The following is a 24758-nucleotide window of genomic DNA, read 5'->3' as shown; positions in this document are numbered from 1 at the left end:
CTTCATAGAACAAGTTAGAAAGCACTACTAAGACTCCAAGAGGATTTTACTATTACGGTTCCTATTGGAATCAAATATCTGCAGGTCAACTCCCACATGAATTGTGGGGCCCAAAGTTTGCATTCTGAGAACACTCACAAGCAGATCTGTAGATACTATGCAATGAAGTGTGGCTTAAATATAATGAGACTAGGTTCTAGAAGCAGACTGCCTATGTTCAAACTCCCATTTAGTCTCTTAAAGGATGATTTAGAGAATGTTATCTGCTTTTGGACCTTAATTTTTCCATAAGTAAATGGGGAAAACATAAGCCATCTCATAAGACTGTTATGAGGATCAAATATGTTAAATGCTTTACATACATTGTCCATCACAATTTGAGAGCTCAACAAATGTAACTGTTGTTTATCAAAATTATCTCAAATAAAAATGAAATCATATACTAAAATTTAAATGTCCAGTATGTTAGGAAAACTATGAAAACTGGCCTTTTTACAATAAAGAAAAAGAACAGATTACAGTGTTGAGGAAAAAAAAATTCTGACTAAATTAATGTCCTGGTTATTAGAAAAATACAAAACATCCATGCACATGAACTGCCAGTTTTCAGAAATAAATAATAAAATATACTTCATTTTATTTAATAAGATTAAAGATTTACTATATGTTAATCTTTCAAGGATAGTGAGATGGATAAAAGTGAGTTGTTATCTTCATGAACTAACTAAAGTGTTACATGCTGTATTCTTTCTTAGAGAATTTAGAAGATATTTCAGAATTGTATAGTGCCCTGTGACCTTAGCAACAACAATAAATATATTTTAGAATATATTATCATTTATCATTTATTACATTTTTTATTTATAACAACCTCCTGAAAGATCATTTTGAAGATGAGGAAACTAAGGCTCAGAAATATTCAGTGACCTGGTCACAGTTACACATGAAATAAAAGGCTCAAGTGAGATTTAATCAGGATTCTCGGACTTTTCATATTCTTCTTATTGTTTCTTCATCTATTATTTCTATGAGTTTTTTATTATAATTCTACTAGGAGACTGATATTTGGGATTCTACTGTGTAATGAATAATAAATGATGAAATTCTTCTTTTTTTAATATTTATTTATTTGAGAAAGTGTGAGCAGGGGGGAGGGACAATGGGAGAGGGAAAGACAATCTCAAGCAGGCTCCCTGCTGAGCATAGAGCTAGTTGCCAGGCTCAATTTCACAGCCCTGAGATCATAACCTAAGCTGAAATCAAGAGTCACTTAACTGACACCCAGACACCCTTAATGAGGAAATTCTTCTTAAATTCATTAATATATTAATCTATACCTATATATAAATGGTATACATGTTAGATATTTATATAAATATAATACCACACAAATCTATATGTTTGTCTATAAGGTTATTTGCTAATTACATGTTGATTTTTGACCATTTAGCTATTTTCACTGAAGTGTTTATTCTGTCAGTGACACTTTGGAAGGCAGATATACTCAACACTATATCACCAATGCTGTACCTACCAGTGACATTTTAAGCTTTTGGGAACCACCAAAAAGGTAACAGGGACAAAGAAACTCACTACAAATTATATATACAACACACTAATGGACAAAAAAAAATTAAAGCAGCTTTAAAAGTTCTTTTTTCCCTGGAATGCTAAACATTATGTCCAGTAGAAAACACACTTTGAATTAAATTAACACTTTCAGAACAATGTTCATGTCTAAACTATTATGTAACTGTGTGACTTTCATCTTCCTGAGATTACATTCCTGGCTGCTTGAACTCTTCCACCAGTGTCATCTATGATCTACAGTTTGCATTAAATGGTCAGACAAAGAGACCAAAAATGAAGTTTTGGAGCAAAGCCAGGACACAGCAAAGGAGCTATTCTTGCTACTTTCAAACTTGGCAAGCCACCAGTGGGAATGTGTTAACAGTGCCAGCAAGGAGAGATTAAGTGTGATGACCACAGGCAAGACAGATGCTCTGACAACTCATTGAAGAGCTCTGAAAAGTGCAGCCTACGTGTCAACTGCTGGGAAGAAACAGAGGCAGCCACATTAATAATAAAGAGCATCAAAAAGCAATCAGAGATTATGAGTAAAGGTATCTACAATTCTCTTGGTGGTATCTCCAAAATTTAGGTCATAATAATAATCTGAGTAGCCTTAAACAAGTACAAATTTTGCCATTCCCAGTACTAAAGATTTTCATTCAGTAAGCAACAGTCAGGTCCCAATAGATGTACTTTTTAACAATCAAATACTTCTGAAGTAGCCTTACATTGATCCCAATACTGGCATTTGGCAACCCCTACAAATAAAAAATATACACCTAGATATACAGGAGAGGGAAGTTCAGTGAATTCATTCCAGGATATAGTCATCTGGAGATACAAAGGTGAAGAGAATGCAGTTAGGACAGATACTACAAAAATGGAAAGATTAGTCAAAGAAGCATTGTCAAAGGCTTGCCAAGTACACTGGTAGTCTACCAGATGAACTAGAAGGCTGCCAACTGATAAGGCTGATAATCTCAATAGTGAAGTGATTTTTTTTTCCAACAAGATTTGGCAGATTCAGCTGGATAAGAGAACAAGTTTAGATTAATCTAGAATTGTGGATTGGGTTAGGAGTATGACTAGTTAAGAAAGGAAGTCAAGTTGGGTGTAAATATGGTTGAATGAATTTATACTGGATGAAGGAGGAGGAGGAAGAACAACTGAGTCACTGGAAGACAAAGGTGTTGAGTTAAGAGAATAGAGGTATCAGGGATAAGTATTTCTAAAATGCCTATTATGTGCCAGGTGCTATGTTAAGTTCTTTATATGTACATTATCTATGTCATTCTTATTTTACCTGGACACAAGAGCCCAGGCTATTGGCTACACTGTGAACTATGCATATAGAACTTTCTGTGGTGATGGAGAAGTTCAATATCTATATTGTCTCACATAGCAGCTGCTAACCTTATTCAAATTGTTGAACATTTAAAATGTGACTAGAGTGACTGAGGAACTGAATTTTTGAAATTTTATTGAGTTTAATTTATTTAAATTTAAATAGTCACATGTGACTACTATGGTAGGCAACACAGCATACCTAGAAGTCTCCATATAGCACACGACTGGTAAAGATACGATTTTCCACTGAAGAATTCTGAATTATTCAACAAGAGCAGGGAAGTTAAGTTTGGGGGAAGTGTTCCATCTGAGGGTCTTTAGAGACAAATGAACAATTTACTCCTCTATGTGGAATTGGTTCACAGTAACCTCCTAAGAGCTCCTTTGCAGAAACACGGTTTTCCACGCAACTATGGTTTTCAACTATGGAGCTCTGTGTCTAGTACTTCTAAGTGCCTTGAATATACACTTAAAATGCATTCCTCTCTGTTGGCCTCTATGTATAATGCTCCTTTTGACTCAAATGAGTCCTCTTCCTACTCTATCTGAATTATACTTAGTAATCTTCCAGTCTTCATTATAATATCACTTTTTGAGATAATACAGGATCACTCTGACACCTTAATCCAATGAGGTCCCAAATATGGCTCCACTTTACAGCCTAGAGTTTTCCATCCTAACAGCTATCACAAATAGCAATTATATATTAGTCTTCCAGAATTTCTATTTAATGTCTGCCTCCCTCCTGTACTGTGAAGTTCCATGAAGGCAGGATTGATATTGATTTTATTCTACACTTTATCAGTGGGATGAAGAAGTTGTCATAGTGTTTGTCATTCATGAATTATATGTTGTTTGAATGAATGAATGAACCTCTCTCTCCTAAACCTGCCATGAAGGAAACTATGTTCTGGGATCATTGGGTGTGAACCAGGTAGTTGAACTCATGAGTGACCTTCTACATATTGTTGTTATTGCCTTACCTGCAGCCCATGTCCTTTCCCTCAGTCATTCACTGGCATTTCCTGACACTTTCCTAATAAGCCATCGTCTTGCACCCAACAGTAGCCTCTCACAACTGCACTTTCCACCTGCTACCAGACAACAGAGAGCAGGGCAGATGATCCCTTATTCCCTTTACTGCAGGGCCTAGAGATGGGAGGAGAGGAAGATGGAGCTGCTCTCCTTAGTGTGATGCTGCTCTGTGGCGACTTTCCTCAGCAGAACTAAGTGTCCTGATTAGTATGTATGGAGGAGGGGAGTGATTTAATTGTGCCATAAAAGAACTGGATTAAAAAGTAAAATCAACTTGTTTTGCTCACAAGATAACAAACATACTGAGGCTAATTTTTCCCTTCTCATTGAGCTTTTACTGTATTTACTACTTTGTAAGCACAACCCAAACTGGAAAAATGTAGTGCTATATGGGTTTACTTGATGACCAGACAACCTAGATAAGCCCCTAAATGAAGTTCAGTGCACAAGCAATGAATTGACTATTAGCAAGCCCCATTGTTTGTGCTCTATAGTCTCTCTAAGACTCCTAAAGGAATTTTTAAAAAAGATTTTATTTATTTATTTGACAAAGCGAGAGAGATCTCAAGGAAGGAGGTCAGCAGGCAGAGAGAGAGGGGGAAGCAGGCTCCCTGCTGAGCAGAGAGCCTAATGCGGGGCTCGATCCCAGGACCCTGATGTCATGACCCAAATTGAAGGCAGAAGCTTAACCCACTAAGCCACCCAGGTGTCCCCTAAAGGATTTTTTTTAAAGTCAGCTAAGTAGATAGAAAATAAATTATAAAGAATATATATCCTTGACTTAGTTTCTTAAAAAGTAAAAATTTCAAATATGTTTTTAATAACTATTGTTAATTAAACCATCTTAAACAAATGCAGACTTTTTTTAAAAAAATCAGACTAGGTAAAAGAAACAAGATGGCAGAGGAGAAGGACACCTAAATATCACTGGGTCCCTGGAGTTCAGCTAGACAGTTATCAAACAGTTCTGAGCACCTACAAACTCAACAGAAGATCAAAGAAAAGAGTAACGATTCTAGGAAAAGAAAATTGAACACTTTCCAGAAAGTAGGATTTACAGAGAAGTGAATCTGAGGCAATTTATGGAAAGAGAGACTGTGGGGGGAGGGGCCAGCTCCCAGCAAGCAGTAGAGCAGTGGCGCACAAAATACTTTTAGAAGTCAGCTCCACTGAGAAACATTACTCAAGAGGCTAAGCAGGGGGTGGAGCCCTTGCGGACACAGTGTGGTCTCAGGCCTTGAGGCGTCACAAAAAGACCAAAGGATTGTGGGAGGGCTTCCAGGTATTGGAGCAGGGAAGCCGGCTGGAGAGATGGAGGCGAGGAGAGGGCTCTTAGCTCAGGGTTGTCTTAAACTGTGATCTGAGGTATATTCAGTCCACTGCTCCCCACAAGTGATAGATTCAGGAAGACTCCCTCCTCCCTCCTGAAGAAGGAGTGATGCCAGAATGCACTGCAGGAATCTGCTGAGTTTGGAGACTCCAAACAGGGCCACGTGCCGGAGATAGAAACACTTGGTCACAGGCTACGTGAGCACAGATTGCCACCAGAGACCCAGGAGGTGGGAGGGATTGACTGCTTTTCACTGGAGGCGCATTGAGGAGTGAAGCCACAAACCCTTAGTTCCTATGCACCGAAAATTGGGAGGCAGCCATCTTCATTCCCATCCTCCAAAGCTATATGGAAAGTGTTCAGGGAACCAAAGCTACCAAGAGCAAAACCGGGCAGATTATTATCCTGGTCCCTGACAAGGACCTGCAATTCCACCTTGGACAAAGACAGTTGAGAAGCATGGCAACAATCCCCTCCCCCAGAAGATCAACAAGAACATCCAGCCAGACCAAGCTCAACAATCAATGAGAACTGCAAAATGTCAAGCTATGGGAATACAACACATAGAACTCATAGCTTTTTACCATGATTCTTATGTCTTTCAAAGTTAAATTTTTTATTTTATTTTTTCTTATTCTATATTTTTAATTTTTTCTCTTTCCTATTTTAATGTATTTTAACTATTTTTTCAATACCAGTTAAAAAATCTTTTTAAACTTTCATTGTTACAGTCATATTCTATCACGTCATTGTATTTAACATTATTTTTTTTGTATACATATAGGTTTCTCTTTCTTAAAAATTTTGGGATACAGTTTCTATTAACAGATCAAAATATACCCTAAATCTAACACATGGCTTTGTTCCAGTCTCCAGTCTGATCACATTCTTTCCTCTTTTTTTTTTTTCTTTCTTCAACCAACTTTTGAATTCCTTTTTTAGAATCTTTTAATTTTCATCTTTACAGGCATATTCCATACCCTCATTGTGTTTACCCTTATTTTTGTGTATATATATAAGCTTTTCATTCTTTCAAATTTTGGGAGGAAGTTTCTTCTAACAGACCAAAATATGCCAAAAATCAAGTGTGAGGCTCTGTTCTATACACCAGTGTGTGTGTGTGTGTGTGTGTGTGTGTGTGTATAAATAATATATATAAATATACTATATATGGTTATATATTTTTACATTTATATATATATTTTTTGCCTCCTTTCTTCTCCCCCTGATTTCGGGTCTCCTCTGATTTGGTTAGTGTATATCTTTCTGGGGTCACTGCTACCCTTTTAGTATTTTCCTCTCTCATTCATCTATTCTTATCTGGATAAAATGACAAGGTAGAAAAACTCACCACAAAAAAAAAAAAAAAAAAAAAAAAAGAACAAGAGACAGTACCAATGGCTAGGGACCTTATCAATATGGACAGCAGCAATATGTCAGAACTAGAGTTCAGAATGACAATCATCAAGGTGCTATCTGGAATTAAAAAATGCATGGAAGATATATTAGAGAACCCCTTTCTGGAGAAAAAAAATCCATTTCTGGAAGAATAAAAGAACTAAAACCTAACCAAGTTGAAATCAAAAAAGCTATTAATGAGATACAATAAAAAATGAAGGTTCTTACTGTTAGGATAAATGAGGCAGAAGAGAATTAGTGATCTAGAAGACCAAAGGAAGAAGAATAAAGAAGCTGAACAAAGGAGAGACAACCAACTACTGGAAAATAAGAGGAGAATTTGAGAGATAAGTGATACCGTAAGATGAAACAATATTAGAATAATTGGGATCCCAAAAGAAGAAGAAAGAGAGAGGGGCAGAAGATATCTTAGAGCAAATTATAGCAGAGAATTTCCTTAATTTGACGAAGGGAAAAAGTATCAAAATCCAGGAGGGACAGAGAACCCACCCCTCAACAAAATAGGTCCACACCCCATCATCTAATAGTAAAACTTACAAGTCTCAGTGACAAAGAGAAAATCCTGAAACAGCTCAGGGCAAGAATTCTGTAACATATGATGATAGAAATATTAGATCAGCAGCAGACCTATCCACAGAGACATGACAGGCCAAAAAGGACTGGTGTGATATATTCAGAGCACAAACGAGAAAAATATGCAGCCAAGAATACTATATCCAGCTAGACTGTCAATGAAAACAGAAGGAGAGATTAAAAAAAACTTCCAGGACAAACAAAAACTAGAAGAATTTGTAAACACCAAACCAGCCTTACAGGAAATATTGAAAGGGGACTTCTAAACAAAGAGAGAGCCTAAAAGTAATAGATCAGAAAGGAACGGAGACAAAATATAGTAATAGTCACCTTAGAGGCAATACAATGGCACTAAATTCATATCATTCAATAGTCACCCTAAATGTAAATGGGCTAAATGCCCCAATCAAAAGACACAAGGTATCAGAATGAATAGGAAAACAAGACCCATCGATAGGTTGTCTACAGGAAACTCATTTTAGACCCAAACACCTCCAGATTTAAAGTGAGGGGGTGGGGCGCCTGGGTGGCTCAGAGGGTTAAGCCTCTGCCTTCCGCTCAGGTCATGATCTCAGGGTCCTGGGAACAAGTCCCCCATCAGGCTCATCAGGCTCTCTGCTCAGCAGGGAGCCTGCTTCCTCCCCTCTCTTTCTCTGCCTGCCTCTCTACCTGCTTGTGATCTCTGTCTGTCAAATTAAATAAATAAATAAATAAAATCTTTAAAGTGAGGTGGTGGAAAACAATTTACCATGCTAATAGACATCAAAAGAAAGCTGGCATGGCAATCTTTATAGCTGATAAATTAGATTATAAGCCAAAGATTATAATAAGAGATGAGGAAGGGCATCCAAAAAGAAAACCGAGCAATTTTAAATATCGATGCCCCTAACATTGGAGCAGCCAACTATATATACCAAATAATAACAAAATCAAAGAAATACATTGACAACAATACAATAATAATAATAATACAATAATACAATAATATAATACAATAATAATGATAGAATAATAGTAGGGGACTTTAACAGCCCCCTCACTGAAATGGACAGATAACATAAGCAAAAGATCAATAATGAAATAAAGGCTTTAAATGACACATTGGACTAGATGGACATCACAGATATATTTAGAACATTTCATTCCAAACAACAGAATGCATATTTCTTTTCTAATGCCCATAAAACACCCTCCAGAATAGATCACATCCTGGGTCACAAATCAGGTCTCAACTGGTACCAAAGACTGGGATCATTCCATACATATTTTCAGACCAGAGTGCTTTGAAACTAGAACTCAATCACAAGAAGAAAGTTGGAAAGAACTCAAATACATGGAAGTTAAAGAGTGTCCTACTGAAGAATGAATGGGTCAACCAGGAAGTTAAAGAAGAATTAAAAAAAAAATCATAGAAACAAATGAAAATGGAAACACAACTGTTCAAAATCTTTGGGACACAGCCAAGGCAGTCCTGAGAGGAAAGTATATAGCAATACAAGCCTATCTCAAGAAATAAGAAAGGTATCAAGTATACAACCTACCCCTACACCTAAAGGAGCTGGGGAAAGAAAATCAAAGAAAGCCTAAACCAAGCAGGGAAAAAGAAATAATAAAGATCAGAGCAGAAATCAATGAATTAAAAAACAAAAGAACAGTAGAACAAATCAATGAAACTAGGAGCTGGTTCTTTCAAAAAGATTAATAACATTGATAAACCTGTGGCCAAATTTATCAAAAAGTAAAGAGAAGAAAGGACCTAAATTAATGAAATCATCAATGAAGGAGGAGAGAAACACCAAAGAAATACAAACAATTATAAGAACATATTATGAGCAACTATGCACCAGCAAATTTGACAATGTGGAAGAAATGGATGCATTCCTAGTGACATATAAACTACCAAAACTGAACCAGAAAGAAATAGAAAACCTGAACAGACACAAAACTAGTAAGGAGCTCAAAGTAGTCATCAAAAATCTCCCAACAAATAAGAGTCCAGGGCCAGAAAGCTTCCCTGGGGAATTCTACCAAACATTTAAAGAATTAATAGTTATTCTCGTGAAACTGTTCCAATTATAGAAATGGAAGGAAAACTTCCAAACTCATTTTATGAGGCCAGCATTACTTTGATTCTCAAATCACACAAAGATCCCATCAAAAAGAAGAATTACAAACCAATATCCTTGATGAACATGGATGCAAAAATTCTCACCAAAATACTAGCCAATAGGACCCAAAAGTACATTAAAAGGATTATTCACCACAACCTAATGGGATTTATCGCTGGGCTGCAAGTTTGGTTCAACATCCACAAATCAATGTAATACAATACATTAATAAAAGAAAGAAAAAGAACCATATGATACTCTCAATAGATGCTGAAAAAGCATTTGACAAAGTACAGCATCCATTCTCGATCAAAACTCTTCAAAATGTAGGGATAAGGGGTACCTACCTCAATATCATCAAAGCCATCTATGAAAAACCCACAGTACAGTTCATTCTCAATGGGGAAAAATTGAGAGTTTTTCCCCAAAGGTCAGGAACACGGCAGGCTGTACACTATCATCACTGCTATTCAACATAGTACTAGAAGTCCTAGCCTCAGCAATCAGACAACAAAAAGAAATTAAAGGCATGTGAATTGGCAAAGAAGTCAAACTCCCACTCTTTGCAGATGATATACTTTATGTGGAAAACCCCAAGACTCTACTCTAAAACTGCTAGAACTCATACAGGAATTCAGTAATGTGTCAGGATATAAAATAAATGCACAGAAATCAGTTGCATTTCTATACACAAAGAGAAAGACAGAAGAAAGAGCAATTAAGGATCGATCCTATTTACAATTGCTCTCAAAACCATAAGATACCTAGGAGTAAACCTAACCAAGGAGGCAAAAAATCTGTACTCAGAATATTATAATGTACTCGTGAAAGAAAAGGAAGAAGACACAAATAAATGGAAAAATATTCCATGCTCATGGACTAGAAGAACAAATATTGTGAAAATGTCTATGCTACCTAAAGCAATCTACACATTTAATGCAATGCCTATCAAAATACCTCAATTTTTTTCAAAGAAATGGAATAAGTAACCCTAAAATTTATATGGAACCAGAAAAGACCCTGAATAGCCAGAGGAATGTTGAAAAAGAAAACCAAAGTTGGTGGTATCCCAATTCCAGACTTCAAGCTCTATTACAAAGCTGCAGTCATCAAAACAGCATGGTACTGGCACAAAAACAGACACATAGATCAATGGAACAGAATAGAGAGCCTAGAAATGGACCCTCAACTCTATGGTTAACTAATCTTTGACAAAGCAAAAAAAGAATGTCCAATGGAAAAAAAGTCTCTTCAACAAATGGTACTGGGAAAATTGGACAGCCACATGCAGAAGAATGAAACTGGACCATTTCCTTATACCACACACAAAAATAGACTCCAAATGGATGAACGACCTCAATGTGAGAAATGAATCCATCAAAATCCTTGAGGAGAACACAGGCAGGCACCTCTTCGACCTCAGCCGCAGCAACTTCTTCCTAGAAACATTGCCAAAGGCAAGGGGAGCATGGGTAAAAATGACCTATTGGGACTTCATCAAAACTTAAAAAAAGCTTTTGCACAATGAAGGAAACAGTCAACAAAACCAAAAGACAACTGACAGAATGGAGAAGATATTTGCAAATGACATATTAAATAAAGGGTTACTATCCAAAAACTATAAAGAACTTATCAAACTCAACACCCAAAGTACAAATAATCCAATCAAGAAATGGGCAGAAGACATGAACAGACATTTGTGCAAAAAAGACATCCAAATGGCCAACAGACACATGAAAAACTGCCCAATATCTCTCAGCATTAGGGAAATACAAATCAAAACCACAGTGAGGTACTACCCAACAGCAGTCAGAATAGCTAAAATTAACAAGTCAGGAAACGACAGATGTTGGGAAGGAAGTGAAGAAAGCGGATCCCCCCCTACCCTGTTGGTGCGAATGCACTCTGGTTGCAGCCACTCTGGAAAACAGCATGGAGGTTCTTCAAAAAGTAGAAAGTAGAGCTACCTTATGACCCAGCAATTGTTACTGGGTATTTACTCTAAAGATACAAATGTAGTGACCTGAAGGGCACATGCACCCGAATGTTTATAACAGCAATGTCCACAATAGCCAAACTATGGAAAGAACCTAGATGTCCATCATCTAATGAATGGATAAACAAGATGTGGTATATATATATGCAATGGAATACTATGCAGCCACCAAAAGAAAACCACAAAATCATGCCATTTGCAATGATATGGGGGGAACTAGGGTATTATGCTAAGTGAAATAAGTCAATCAGAGAAAGACAATTATAATATGATCTCTCTGATATGAGGAATTTGAGAGACAGGGCAGAGGGTTTTGGGGGTTAGGGAAGGAAAAGTGAAACAAAGTGGGACCAGAGAAGGAGACAAACCATGAGACTCTTAATCTCAGGAAACAAACTGCGGGTTGCTAGGGGGTGGGGACGGAAGGACAGGGTTGCTGGGTTATGGACTTTGAGCAGTGTAAGTGCTTTGGTGAGTGCTGTGAATTGTGAAAGTCTGATAATTCATAGAATTGTACCCCTGAAGCAAATAATACATTATATGTTAATTAAAAAAAATAGAACAAATTTTATTTTATTTTATTTTATTTATTTATTTTTTAAGATTTTATTTATTTATTTGACAGAGAGAGATCACAAGTAGGCAGAGAGGCAGGCAGAGAGAGAGAGAGAGGAGGAAGCAGGCTCCCTGCTGAGCAGAGAGCCCGATGCAGGACTCGATCCCAGGACCCTGAGATCATGACCTGAGCCGAAGGCAGTGGCTTAACCCACTGAGCCACCCAGGCGCCCCATAAAAATAGAACAAATTTTAAAAAATTGATCAGATTTACCTTCCATTGAGCTTTTATTTAATTTGATCATAAGCAGAATTAGACACAATAAATTACATACCTATAAATAAACATAACCTCTTATATTTAAAATAATAACCAGTAGGATTAGGAAGCTTAGTAAGATACATTGTAAAATGGTAGCTTTTGTTGCCTTTGAATTTAACAGTGAATGTACAAGGAGCATTTCTGTTAGAGTACAAAGCCATACGATATTGCCTATGATCTGAAAACTCATCCAATTTTTGTGATAAAAAGGTTAATACCTTTTAATTCATCAGAATCCAAGGATTAAAATGTGTATCATATGACAAAAGTTAAGCATCTTTTTCATTCCATAGCCACTGTATCTTCCATGGTATTCCTTAGCACCATGCATAGACTATAGTAAACACTCCATAAATACTTAATAAATGATTTAATAAATGATGAATGAAGTCTGCTCTTCTTAGCAGGAACATTTAGAAGATTGTTCTTTTTCATTTCAAGTTTCACCCATTCTTGCAAGGCTATTTTTAAGAACCAGTTCCACTCAAATAAATCCAAACATTTCAAATATACTCAGTGCACCCTTCTGAATTTTCCATATTATATCTATTAAGCTCTGGAAGAATAACCAGCAATTTTCAAGCTAGTATTAGTCTCCATGTCAGTTTTTGTGCCCTTCACTCGCATAGATTCTAAACCATTTGAGGGCTTTGACACAGTGCACTGCAGTTGTTAAAATACTTTCCCATAATTTATTTCATTTCATTTTCATGACAATTCTGAAATTTATATTAGCCTCTCACTGTTTTATAGATGGGACAAGTGGACATCTGAACTATTAAGTGACATATACAAAGTAACAGAAAGGCCAGAGTCAGGACTTGACCTCTCTTCCTTTAACTCCCAAATCCCAGTCTTCATTTCAAATGCCCCCATGCATAGAAAATATTTATTCTTTTCTTTCTTCTAGACTGTCATGTGGTAGGATTCATAAGAAGTGAGTCATAGATGTAAAAAAAAAAATCTTAAAATATTGAATATTTAAAAGTAATTATCACTTTGATTTATGCTTCTGTATGGCTAAGAACTCAACAGAAGGAATTCATGGCAAACTAAAATAAATACAAATAATGAGGATTAAAAAATAAAACTGTGCTTAAGCATACATATGGAAAAAGGAAGAATAAGATTGTCATTATTTTTGGAAATCATGACTAGTAGTCAGTCCTTCAAGGGGGAATGAAAAGAAGAAGAGAGTAGTGTTCTGTGACCATCCATCCTCACAAATTTTAAAACCAAGTAACCCCAAGTGAAGCCAAGCTTCGGAATTCCTTATTTGGTTCAGAATTCAAGAAAAAAAAAAAAAAGGAAAGAGTTGAAGAAGCAGTGGAAGTGCTCTTGCTTTATCACCAAATGGCTATTTTCTTTTAAGTGAAGTTGAGCCTGAATTCAGCACAGTGAACCAAACCCCAGACTAAAACTATGCATGCATGTTGAGCAGACAACTGCCATTATAATGTCTCAAATGTTTATAAAGATCCAATTTAAACTACAAATGACATCGCAAAAATAATCAATACCCAATTATCTCAGACAAATGTTTTGAGATGATAGTTAATAAGGACATACTGAAGTTAAAGAGCAAGATTACTGTGAAAAGAGATCACTTCTTAACTACATTTGAAGTGCTTGAAAAGAGAGCAAAATGCTTAACAGAACAGAAAGATAGACACCGTATGGTTGAGTCAGAAAAGTAGACATGCCTGAGTTTAAGGGCCAGTGATAATTTACCAAAACTGCAAGGATCATCAATAGTTTTGGAGAAGAGAAACTTATTTTTACATTGTCTTGTCATACATTTAAGGGATGACAAATGCTGTAGTATATTGTTTTCACCTTTTTCCAAAGAAACAGAATTCAAAGCAGATGAGTATTATTATGGACTTCTTGAAAATCTAGAGTTCACCTTTTGTAAACAACAAATCAGGAATGGGAATGGCATATATAATTTACCCTATAGAGGCTGTAACAGACAACTCTTCTATGAAAAATCTCTGAAATCAATGGAAAGAGCATGTGTAGCAATGGAAAAAAGAAAGTCAAGCTCCTCATAAATTCATGAACCACACTGACAAAATTCTAGTTTAAACTGATTCACTTCTCATTTTTGTGTTTTTTACCCATACACAAAATAATATTGTATCAGAAGTCTGTTACCTATACAATGGTATTTTATTGACAAACTGACAAATTTTATTTGTCATTTATTGACAAAATTTATTTGTCAAAATATTGACAAATTTTATTGACAGTTGGTATAAGGAGTAGCAAGCTTCCCCTAGTGAAAGTTCTTCCAGAAATTAATAATTACATGCAAGATTTAGGAATATGTTCATTAATGAAATTACAAAGGGATAATCAACAATGTTGACTACACTCAGTTATTTTTAAAAGTCCCTTAAAACTACATAAATTAAGTGATTAATAGAAACATTTGCATATAAAAATGAATGACATTCACAGGATGACAAATATGCAGAGAAGGCATAAAAAGAAATAAATCAAACATCCAAAATGCTCAAAAATGTATATTTTACTCTCAAGAGCAAAAACAGAGAGCTGGCAATGAGGAAGAAATATATCAATTAAAAATGGTAAGAATTCTTAAAGAAGTCTTAATGTTCATTCAACATAATTATGCAAAGATGAATTTGATACTAAAAAATACCCTAAAAATGATATGTTCTTGAATGTTACCACTTAGATTATGATAATATTACAAATTATATCTGAATCACCCATCATTCTTAAAATTTCATAACATATGGAAATAATTTCTTAAAAAATTTGTATTTTGGTTATGGGAAAATCCAGATATACAATTATCTGTCATCTAGAAAGTATTACCATTTAATACATTTATAATCCCAGTATGATTCCTTTTCTACATTCTCTTTTCTTCCCCCCATACTTTGACTTTAAAGGAAGAGAAAAATACCCAAGTTACCATTTATGAAATGAGAAGACTAATGCCACCGAAATACAGAATCATCTCTCTTCTGGAACACCTTCTGATTTTGCCCGCTTCCCCAATTATCCTGTCTCTGTCCTATTAAGTGTCCTACACATACATCTTATCACCCCAACCTCCACCAAAAATCCTTGAAGACAGCAGTTATCTCATCTGCAAGGATCTACTACAATTCACAGAATACAACAGAAATTAAATATTCCTTTTTAAATGATTACATGAATAAATGTGTCAGAAATAAATGTATGCCTTATACAGCTCTAATGTGATCTACAGTTATACTACATCTTCATATATATTATTTATTCCTCAGGCTCTTTCGTAGGAATTAGCCTAGGAATACTAAGCTCACAGGTTTAGTATTTTATAGATGAAGAAATTGAGACTCATTTACCCAAGGTCAGCACAAAGCCAGACTCATGTCCGGATTTTCTGATTCCTGCTGATCTTCCCACCTCCGCACAGCTGCCTAAATGAAGGAACTGCTCTGCTCATTTTCAGCTTATTCCACTTTGACATGGAGCCCTCTTAAGTCTCAGAAAAGGGCCTCCTATCACATATAGTAGTTGTTCAGATGCAGAAAAAAAAATGTGTGAAAGCGTTGTAATTATTTTGTAAGAAAAGCATGTATTTCTTTCTCAAAATAAAATGGGGAGAGTTGGCAAACATAAATACTTATTATTCTTTTCAAAATGAGCATAAATATCTAAACATGTATTATAATATGTAAATTAAGACATCATATTCTTTATAAGGGAGGGATGTGAAGACCCAAGTTCTTCCCTGTTGCTCTCTGCCTTTAGTCTGTTCTTCTGCATCCTATTCCTGATGAATCTCTTTTAATTGCAGTTATCTCCCACAGGCCAATGGTTCACAGCGACTAACCTGAGATTTCTGAATGTGAGGACAATGTTCTCCTAGTAATTTCTCTAGACTGTTGCCTGTGAGTCACAGAAGATACTCAAAACTTTCAATAAATGAACTGCTATGATATATCAAGTGAGTCCTGTTTGATGGTGATGCTCTTATCGATGACAAAAGCAGGTAACATCCTAACCAGAACCACATTTATAATTTCTAGACTATTTTGAAGTAATAACACTTTGAATCTCTTAGTATCTTATACTAAAATGAAAAAAAAAAAAGGAACATGTGGTTTGTTTTACTAAGAAAGAGGAGTCAAGATGATTCATCTAGGAAGATAGATTTCTGGGAAAAACCCAATTATGTTCCTATTTGAGGCTGAATGAGTACCCGAACAGCCTGAACTACTCAGATGGACATCACATAATTATGTGCTAATTCTAGGAGCATTTAAAAAATCTTTCTGCTTTTTCTAAAAATTTATGGGATCACAGGAAAGGATCACATCACATGGTGTTATGGCTATTTCACCTCAGAACTCCTCACTGGGCATTTCATTCAGTGTCTTTGCCCTACAAGTCCAGAGGGGTTTATGTTTTTTTTTTTTTTTTTTCTTGTTCCTTTTGCTTTTCTTCTATTGGCATCATTTGTGGGTATGTAAATATATCATCCATTAAAAGAATAGGACAGCTCACATTCACAGTCTCTGTGGTACAACCCTCGTCCCTATGGTCTATTTCCAATTCAGCAGCCAGGGAGTCTTTTTAAATCAGGAGTCAGATCTTGCACTGCACTGCTCCTAGCACTCTGAAGACTTCCATTTTACTCAAAGCAAAAGCTCAAGTCTTTACAATGGCCCATGTGGCCCTTTGCATTATGCTGCTTCATAACATTTTCTTCCCCTTTTAGTCAATCCACTTCCCTATATACAGTATGCTCCTGCCATGGGCCTTTACTCTGGCAGAGTCCTCTGGAAACTCTTCATTTTGGTCAAAACTCTATTTAGAGGTTACTATTTCAATAATGTCTAGCCGAGCAATCACATTTAACACCATACTTTGAGTAGCTCTCCCAATATTTCCCTCCTGTACCAATATTTCTTGCTCTATTGTACTTTACCTTTACTTTAGTGCTTATCAACTTCTAATATGATCTCTTAATCTACTTATTTATAGAATTCACTGTTTATTAACCTGTGCTCACATGTGCTCAGAAAAGAATGTATATTATCAAATGTTGATGATTTTTATTTTTGCTTATATATTAATTGGTTAGAAATATATGAATACTTTCCTAACATGCTGTGAATTTGTCTATTTCTCTTTGTACTTCTGTCATTTTTTTGTCTTATATAATTTGGGTCTATAATACTGAATATATAGAAGCTATAACATCCTGATGAGTAGGATGCTCTACCATTTTGTGGTGATCTTAAGATCTAATAAGGCTGTTTGCTTCAAACTCAGTTTATCTGATAATAGAGTTGCAAGAGGTCCCAGGCATAACAATCACCTAGAATATAATTTTCCATAATTTAGATTAAAATTTTTGGGTCTTAATATGTAAATTGTTTCTTGGAAAGAAAATACTATTATATGTTTTAAATCCAGCTTTTTACAAACTCATTTTTAAGCCAGAACATTGTATTTGCATTTATCTGATTTTACTGATAATAATTTGGATTTATTTTTTTTAATAACTTGGATTTATTTCTGCAATTTTATTTTGTGTTTTCTATTTATACAGAGTTTCTATTTTACTTTCTTCTTTCAAATTAGGGTGCTTTTTTTTTTCCTGTTTTCATTTTATTTTTGTCTTCCATTTTGGAAATTATGATTTCTGTGTTTACATATATCGACATATTTAATGTTTGCTTTATGATTCTTTATCCTATCTCAAACATTCTACCTTTGGTAAGTATCCTTCTTCCTAAAGTTCATCCTTTAAAATTATTTGTGAAGTGAATCAGGACATCTTAAACTACTTACTTGTTCATGTGCATTTTGTACCTCATTTTCAGAGATAGCTCTATAAGATGAAGAATTAAATGTGGAAAGATAACTTATGTAATTGTGTAATTGTGTAATTTCTAACTTGTAGCCCCACTGTTGCTGTTAAAAAATCAGTTATGACTTTAGCGACTTGTCTTTGGGAAGTAATCTTTCTTTCCTATCTAGCTGATTTTAACTTTTTTTAAATTGTTCTGTTTTTCAGTTTTACTATGATATGTATATTTGTAAATTTCTTTTTATATTGGGTCTGCTTTTAGATTCAAAATGTATTGTCTTTTAACAATTCTAAAAATTATTCATTGTACTTTCGATTATTGCTTTTTCTTGTTTTTCTCTTTTTATAACTATTTAAATGTAACTTGGGCCTTTGCACTTTAACCTCAATGTCTCTTAACTTCTTGCATTGGAAATTCTCTCTTTGCCCTGCTAAACCTCCTTCCTCCACTCTATTCTGTGTCCTGGCACACCAGGATGTATAACCTCTATGTTCTGCATCAACATAGTACCCTTGCTTTGAATCCTGGTATGTTTGACCAGTGAAAGGTATTAGCAGGAAAAATGAGTGGGAGAGGACAGAGGTAGAGGTATTTATTTTCCCCACTGCATTCTTCTACCAAAACCTGCAGTCTTCTCAGATGATACATTGCTATGACTATAATGACAGCTCTCTTAAGTTTCTCAAAACCTGTCCTTTTCCATGCTACTTTAGACACAGTGGTGAAAATGGTTCTTTGCTGTTGTTAGCCCCAGGATGCTTCATCATACCTTGTTGGTTTCTTTAATTCTGCCAAATGTTTTTAATAATGTTAATAATTTTTATATATTTTTATATTATATATTTATTTATAAATTTATATAATACACTATATATTATACATGTATACATTTATACAATATTGCATATTGTATAAATGTATACATGTATAATTTATGTTCTCATAAATCCACTGATTATTTTTATAGACTGCTGTTCTTTTCTGACATTTTCATGTCTTGTTTCTTAAAACACGTACATTTAAGGTAATTCTAATACCTGAAAACTTTGTGATCTGATTCTTTTGGTTCTTCTTTCTGCTGATTCTGATTCATAGTGCCATGTTTTTTATGGTTTTTTGTTTCTTTATGCATATTGTGATTTTATAAGATAAGCTCATTTTTCTTGGAAATTTTATCTTTAAGGTCTTTGAGGTCCTGATTAGAGTGTATTTAGCTCACAAATTATCTAAGCTTTACTTTCTTTTTTTTCTTTTTTTCTTTTTTTAATTATTATTTTTTTATAAATATATAATATATTTTTATCACCAGGGGTACAGGTCTGTGAATCACCAGGTTTACACACTTCATAGCACTCACCATAGAACATACCCTCCCCAATGTCCATAACCCCACTCCCCTTCTCCCAACACCCCTCCCCCCAGCAACCCTTAGTTTTTTTTGTGAGATTAAGAGTCACTCCTGGTTTGTCTCCCTCCCAATCCCATCTTGTTTCATTTATTCTTCTCCTACGCCCTTAACCCCCCATGATGCATCTCCACTTCCTCATATCAGGGAGATCATATGATAGTTGTCTTTCTCTCATTGACTGTGTGGCCATTTCCAGACACCAAAACAAGAGCTCAAGTTTCCTATAGTTTAGCAGATGGTCCCAGGGCAAATCTAGCTTCAATCCTTACCTACCTTCCTTGGTTTTCTCCTTCGTTTAGCTTTTGGCTACTTCTTTATTATCTAGACAGCTCAGCAATTCATTTAAATAAATGTAATTTGTTTTTCAGCCAGATTTTTTAGTTGTTTTCATGGGAAGGTACTTTCAGGGTATGCAGTGCTTCACGCTAACAATAATATAAGTTACATTTTTTTTTTTTTAAACAAACTTTCGGGGCACCTGGGTGGCTCAGTGGGTTAAAGCCTCTGCCTAGGATCCCAGGGTCCTAAGATGGAGCCCTCTGCATTGGGCACTCTGCTCAGCAGGGAGCCTGCTTCCTCCTCCTCTTTCTCTCTCTCTGCCTGCCTCTCTTCTTGCTTATGAGCTCTGTTAAATAAATAAATAAAATCTTTTGAAAATATAAATAAATAAATAAACAAACAGGCTTTCACTTGTCATGATACATTTTGGAAGGGAAAAAGCAAACCAATAGAAATTACTTAAAATATTACCATTGTATTCAAAATTTGAGGAAATTAGGCCTTAAAAATGCTAAGTATGTGAGCTGCAGGAGATGACCCAGAGGAAGAAGGAAAGATAGGATTCAAATTCACATTTCTTTAATTCCAAGATCTCTATGCTATAAGACTTCTGTTCACCCTGGCTTCTTTGCATTATATCAAAATAATATTGTTAAGAATGTATACATTCTTAACAATATTATTTTGATATAAATATAGTTATATATATATAACTGTATATATAGTTACTTTAAGATTAAGTAAGAGCCATTAAATGCTCATGCTAGTAGTATAAAAGTGATGAATTAAAAAAAGTTACTAAAAAGTATACTAGAGAACATTAGTAAAATAGTATACAGAAATTTTTAAGCAACAGATTTCCATAATTTTTAATATTAATAAATCAAAGGAATTTATTTTACTTGATAGAAATTTTCTATAAACAAGCTTCTAAGATAAATCAATCTTTGTATTTGGTGAAGAATGTGAAATAAATGAACAACCTGCAAGGTAACATGATAAAAATCCAAGACTATTCCTAGAGAAAAAAATCCATGTGCATGAACCCTCAAATATCTTTTTGTTTATTTTCCTCATTTCCCATGCTTTCTCTGCATTTATTCTATTTATATTCTCTGTGGATCTAAAGGTGAATCATCTTATGGTGAAGTCATTTAATATTGCTCCTTATAATATTTTATAGAGAAAAAACCTATTAGGGAAAAGATATTATCTATGCATTTTACTTATGGTTGTTCAGAAACAGCATCTGGATGAAGAGGATCCTTGGGAATCTTTACTTTTTAAAATTGGACAACAAAGATATCCTTCTAATCTGGTTCCACATGTAGTTCTGTGTGTCATTCTGAAGTAATTCTACTTATAGGAATTTTTTTGAAGCATTGATCATTTTTTTAAAAGGTTTTCTTTATTTATTTGAGAGAAAGACAGTGAGTGAGAGAGAAAGCACAAGCCAGGTGGGAGAGGCAGAGGGAGAAGAAGATTTCTGCTGAGCACAGTCTGATGCAGAACTTGATCCAAGGACCCTAAGATCATGACCTGAGCTGAAGGCAGATACCCAACTGACTGAGTCATCCAGGCGCCCCACATTGATAATTCTTTACATAAAATCATCTGTGCAAAAGACAGTGCCATTAAGAATCCAAGAAATTATTGTTTTAAACAAATAATTATAATGTTATTGACTAGTCCTTTTATTTTAAAAATATTAAGTTTAATTAGTTCTCTTGATATTTACTGCTTCTCTTTTCTTCTGTTATGTTTTCCCAAATTTTGGACTATGGGTGACAAAGATTTCACTGGGGAAATGAGAATAATAAAGTTTTGAGGTTTGCATTGAGCAATCTTTTTGGTGTTGAAATGTTCTTTCTCATAAAAAGGCATTGATAATAAGTGATAAATTTATCATTATTCTAATAAAATGTTCCAACTTTTTAAAAAAAAATACCAGTGCTCTGTGAAATTCCAGTGTCTGGAGACCACTGAATTGCATGATCTTGGAGAGGATCTTTTGGGGAAACATGGTATTCTTGACCAACGTGATAAATTAGACATTGGTAATACTCTTACTTATAGAAATAATACTAAAAAGCAAGAGGAAGAGCTTAGCACTGTGGGTGGCACATGGTAAGTATTCCAAAAATATGGCTGGACTGCATGTCTAATAAATGAAAGTACAATTGTAATTATAGGTGGATATATTTGAATATGTGTTACCCAGTCAGAAGTTTTGCACACTGAATTGATTTGGAGGACTATGTGCCTGGCAGCACTATAATGATAAGCACATAGTAGGCCCAAGTGAATCCTGAAGCAAACAAATACCAATAGACAACATAAATACTCTTAACCAAAATTTATCTGAAGATGTAGGAGAGAAAAAAGGTAACTTCCTTTGTAAATCCAGATCAATTTCAGTACAAAATTTAGAAGTTAATAATCACAACAAATAAAATATTCTTTCTTCCTTTGTTAAAGGTTTATTTGTTTGTTATTTGAGGGGGGGAAGGGACAGAGAGAGAGGGAGAAAGAGAGAATCTTAAACTGGATCTCACTACCCTGAGATTATGACATGATCTGAAATCAAGAGTAGGCCCCTTAACTAAGTCACCCAGGCACCCCAAAACAATCTTTCTTGAATGTACTATCCTACATATAAAAATATTATCTCATTTTAAAGCAGTATTATTTTACATAGGAGTCTTTAAAATAATGAATCAGAACTATTTTGCTAATATAGAATAAAAGTTATGTTTGCTAGCAGAGAATGATACAAGTCCTAAATTTTTTTACCTAGAATGACACTTTTTTCCTACACTGGCTAGCATTATTAAATAGATATTGATAAAAATATAGTTAGATTAATAGATGCATTAATAACACATTATATGTCAATACAGTGATCTAATCTGAAATTGATTTTATCACAAAAACCAAGATCTTGTATTTAAATAAATTGCCCTCTGTATTTGTTAAAATAATAGCATATTCTTCATCAGAAAAACATGGTGTATTACTACAATATGAAAAGATATATTATTTCATGTTATTACTTGTTTCATACATTTTAGCTGAAGTCTAATGTCCAATAAATAAGAAGGTATGGGAGAAAAGTGGTGTCTAAATAGATTGTGTTATTGTCTGAATTGTGCCCCTTGTCCTTAAAATTTATATTGGGGCACTTGTGTGGTTCAGTTGGTTAAGTGCCTGACTCTCGATTTCCACTCGGGTCATGATCTCAGAGTCATGAGATTGAGCCCCACTTCCAGCTTCACTCAGTGCAGGGTCTGCTTGAGATTCTCTCTGTCCTTCTGCCCCTCCCCCCTTCAGTCTCTTCTCAAATAAATAAATATGTATTTTTTAAAAATAAAATTCATATGTTAAAGCACTTATACCAAATATGCCAGAACATGACTGTATTTGGAAATAAGGTCTTTAAAGAGTTGCTTAAATTGAAATCAGGCATTAAGATGGGCTTTAGTCCAATATGAATTATGTCCTTATAAGAAGAGGTAGTCTGTACACACAAAGACATACCAGGAGCACGCACATGAGGCAAGACCATTTAAGCATTTAAGAACACGGTAAAAAGGTAGCAATCTGCAAATCAAGGAGAGAAGTCTCAGAAGAAATCAAAACTACTGTCAATTTGATGTTGGGTTTATAGCTTCTAGAGCTGTGAAACAACAATTTTCTGTTGTCTAAGGCATCTAGTTTGGGATAGTTTGTCATGACATCTTCAGCAAAATAACACAGATTAGTCTTTTGTGTTAAAGATTAATTGATTATTTTATTAACTTAGATTTTGTGGTCTGATTACTGACAAATAAGAACTGTTTATGGTACTTGCCTCTGTCACTTTGGATTGAGATCAAGACAGAATGACTTTATGGTGTGGGTATAAGACAGGATTTTCAAATATTAGAATCCTGTGTTAATGCAAAAGCTTAACTCTTAAACAATCTCCTCCATAATTTTGGAATTTTATATTGATATTAAATAGTTTTCCATGGATGGGAATTTTTTTAATGAAGTACTGCACTGGTCAATCATAATTTTTCCAAACATCCTAAGCAGTAATTTTCATTAGGGAGCAAATCATACAGCTACAGTTGGGGTGGGTGTGGGTAGAGTTAATTTTTTAGATCAGAATCATAGCGTCTCTTTCTATGGGGAGATGTCTATCCTGGAAAAATCACAAAGAAACATTATGCTAGAATGTTTCTGTGGGCTTAGTCAGCAGTGTTCATTGCAAAATACTTAAAATATTCATTTTTACTTATCTTGTTTTCATTTATTTAGAAGTCTCAACTACATGAATTATAGCTGAGACTTTGCAAAGAAGCCAATAATAAAACAAAATAAAACCTCTAAATTCGTAATAGCAAACTTAGTTCTGAGACTTAAGTGATATTATACATGTGAGACATTTACATGAGTCTTTGTGCTCAGTAAGGGCACCTGGGTGGCTCAGTCAGTTAAGCGTCTGCTTTCATCTCTTGTCATGATCTCAGGATCCTGGGAACGAGTTCTGCATCAAACTCTGCTCAGCAGGGAGGCTGCTTCTCCCACTCACTCTCCCTCTGTGCACTCTCTCTCACAAATAAATAAAATCTTTTTTAAAAAAGTAAACAATGAATAAGTGTGAGCTTATTTTATTGTAGTATATCAATATTTGTAGTCATGGTATTTAAATATGAGGAAAAGTTTAAAAGATATTTATTTTATTAACAAAAGCAAAGTGCATAAAAAACCTGTGAAAATGACTATCAAATACTGCTGAATAAAATGGATGCTGAGTCTTAATAATAATTCAGCTTCAATTAATAGGCTAATAACCAAAAATATTGAAAATGTATGATTACAGGAATTACATAGCACATTTATCCTCACAGAAACCCTAGAAGGTCAGCAATTCATAGAGGACATTTCTCAAAGTCATCCACAGCTAGAAAATGATCGAGTGAGGAT

At 34.8% G+C, this 24758-nt stretch overlaps 1 protein-coding gene across 4 annotated transcripts in view; it reads right to left on the bottom strand.

Annotated features, from left to right (window-relative positions):
* Positions 1-24758, bottom strand: part of LRRC7 (leucine rich repeat containing 7) — a 708443-nt gene that overhangs the window by 427455 nt on the left and 256230 nt on the right. The window lies entirely within an intron of this gene.

Source organism: Mustela nivalis (genome assembly GCF_964662115.1).
Source record: "Mustela nivalis genome assembly, chromosome: 10".
NCBI classification, from domain to species: domain Eukaryota; kingdom Metazoa; phylum Chordata; class Mammalia; order Carnivora; family Mustelidae; genus Mustela; species Mustela nivalis.
This window is presented reverse-complemented; position numbering and strand designations above follow the sequence as displayed.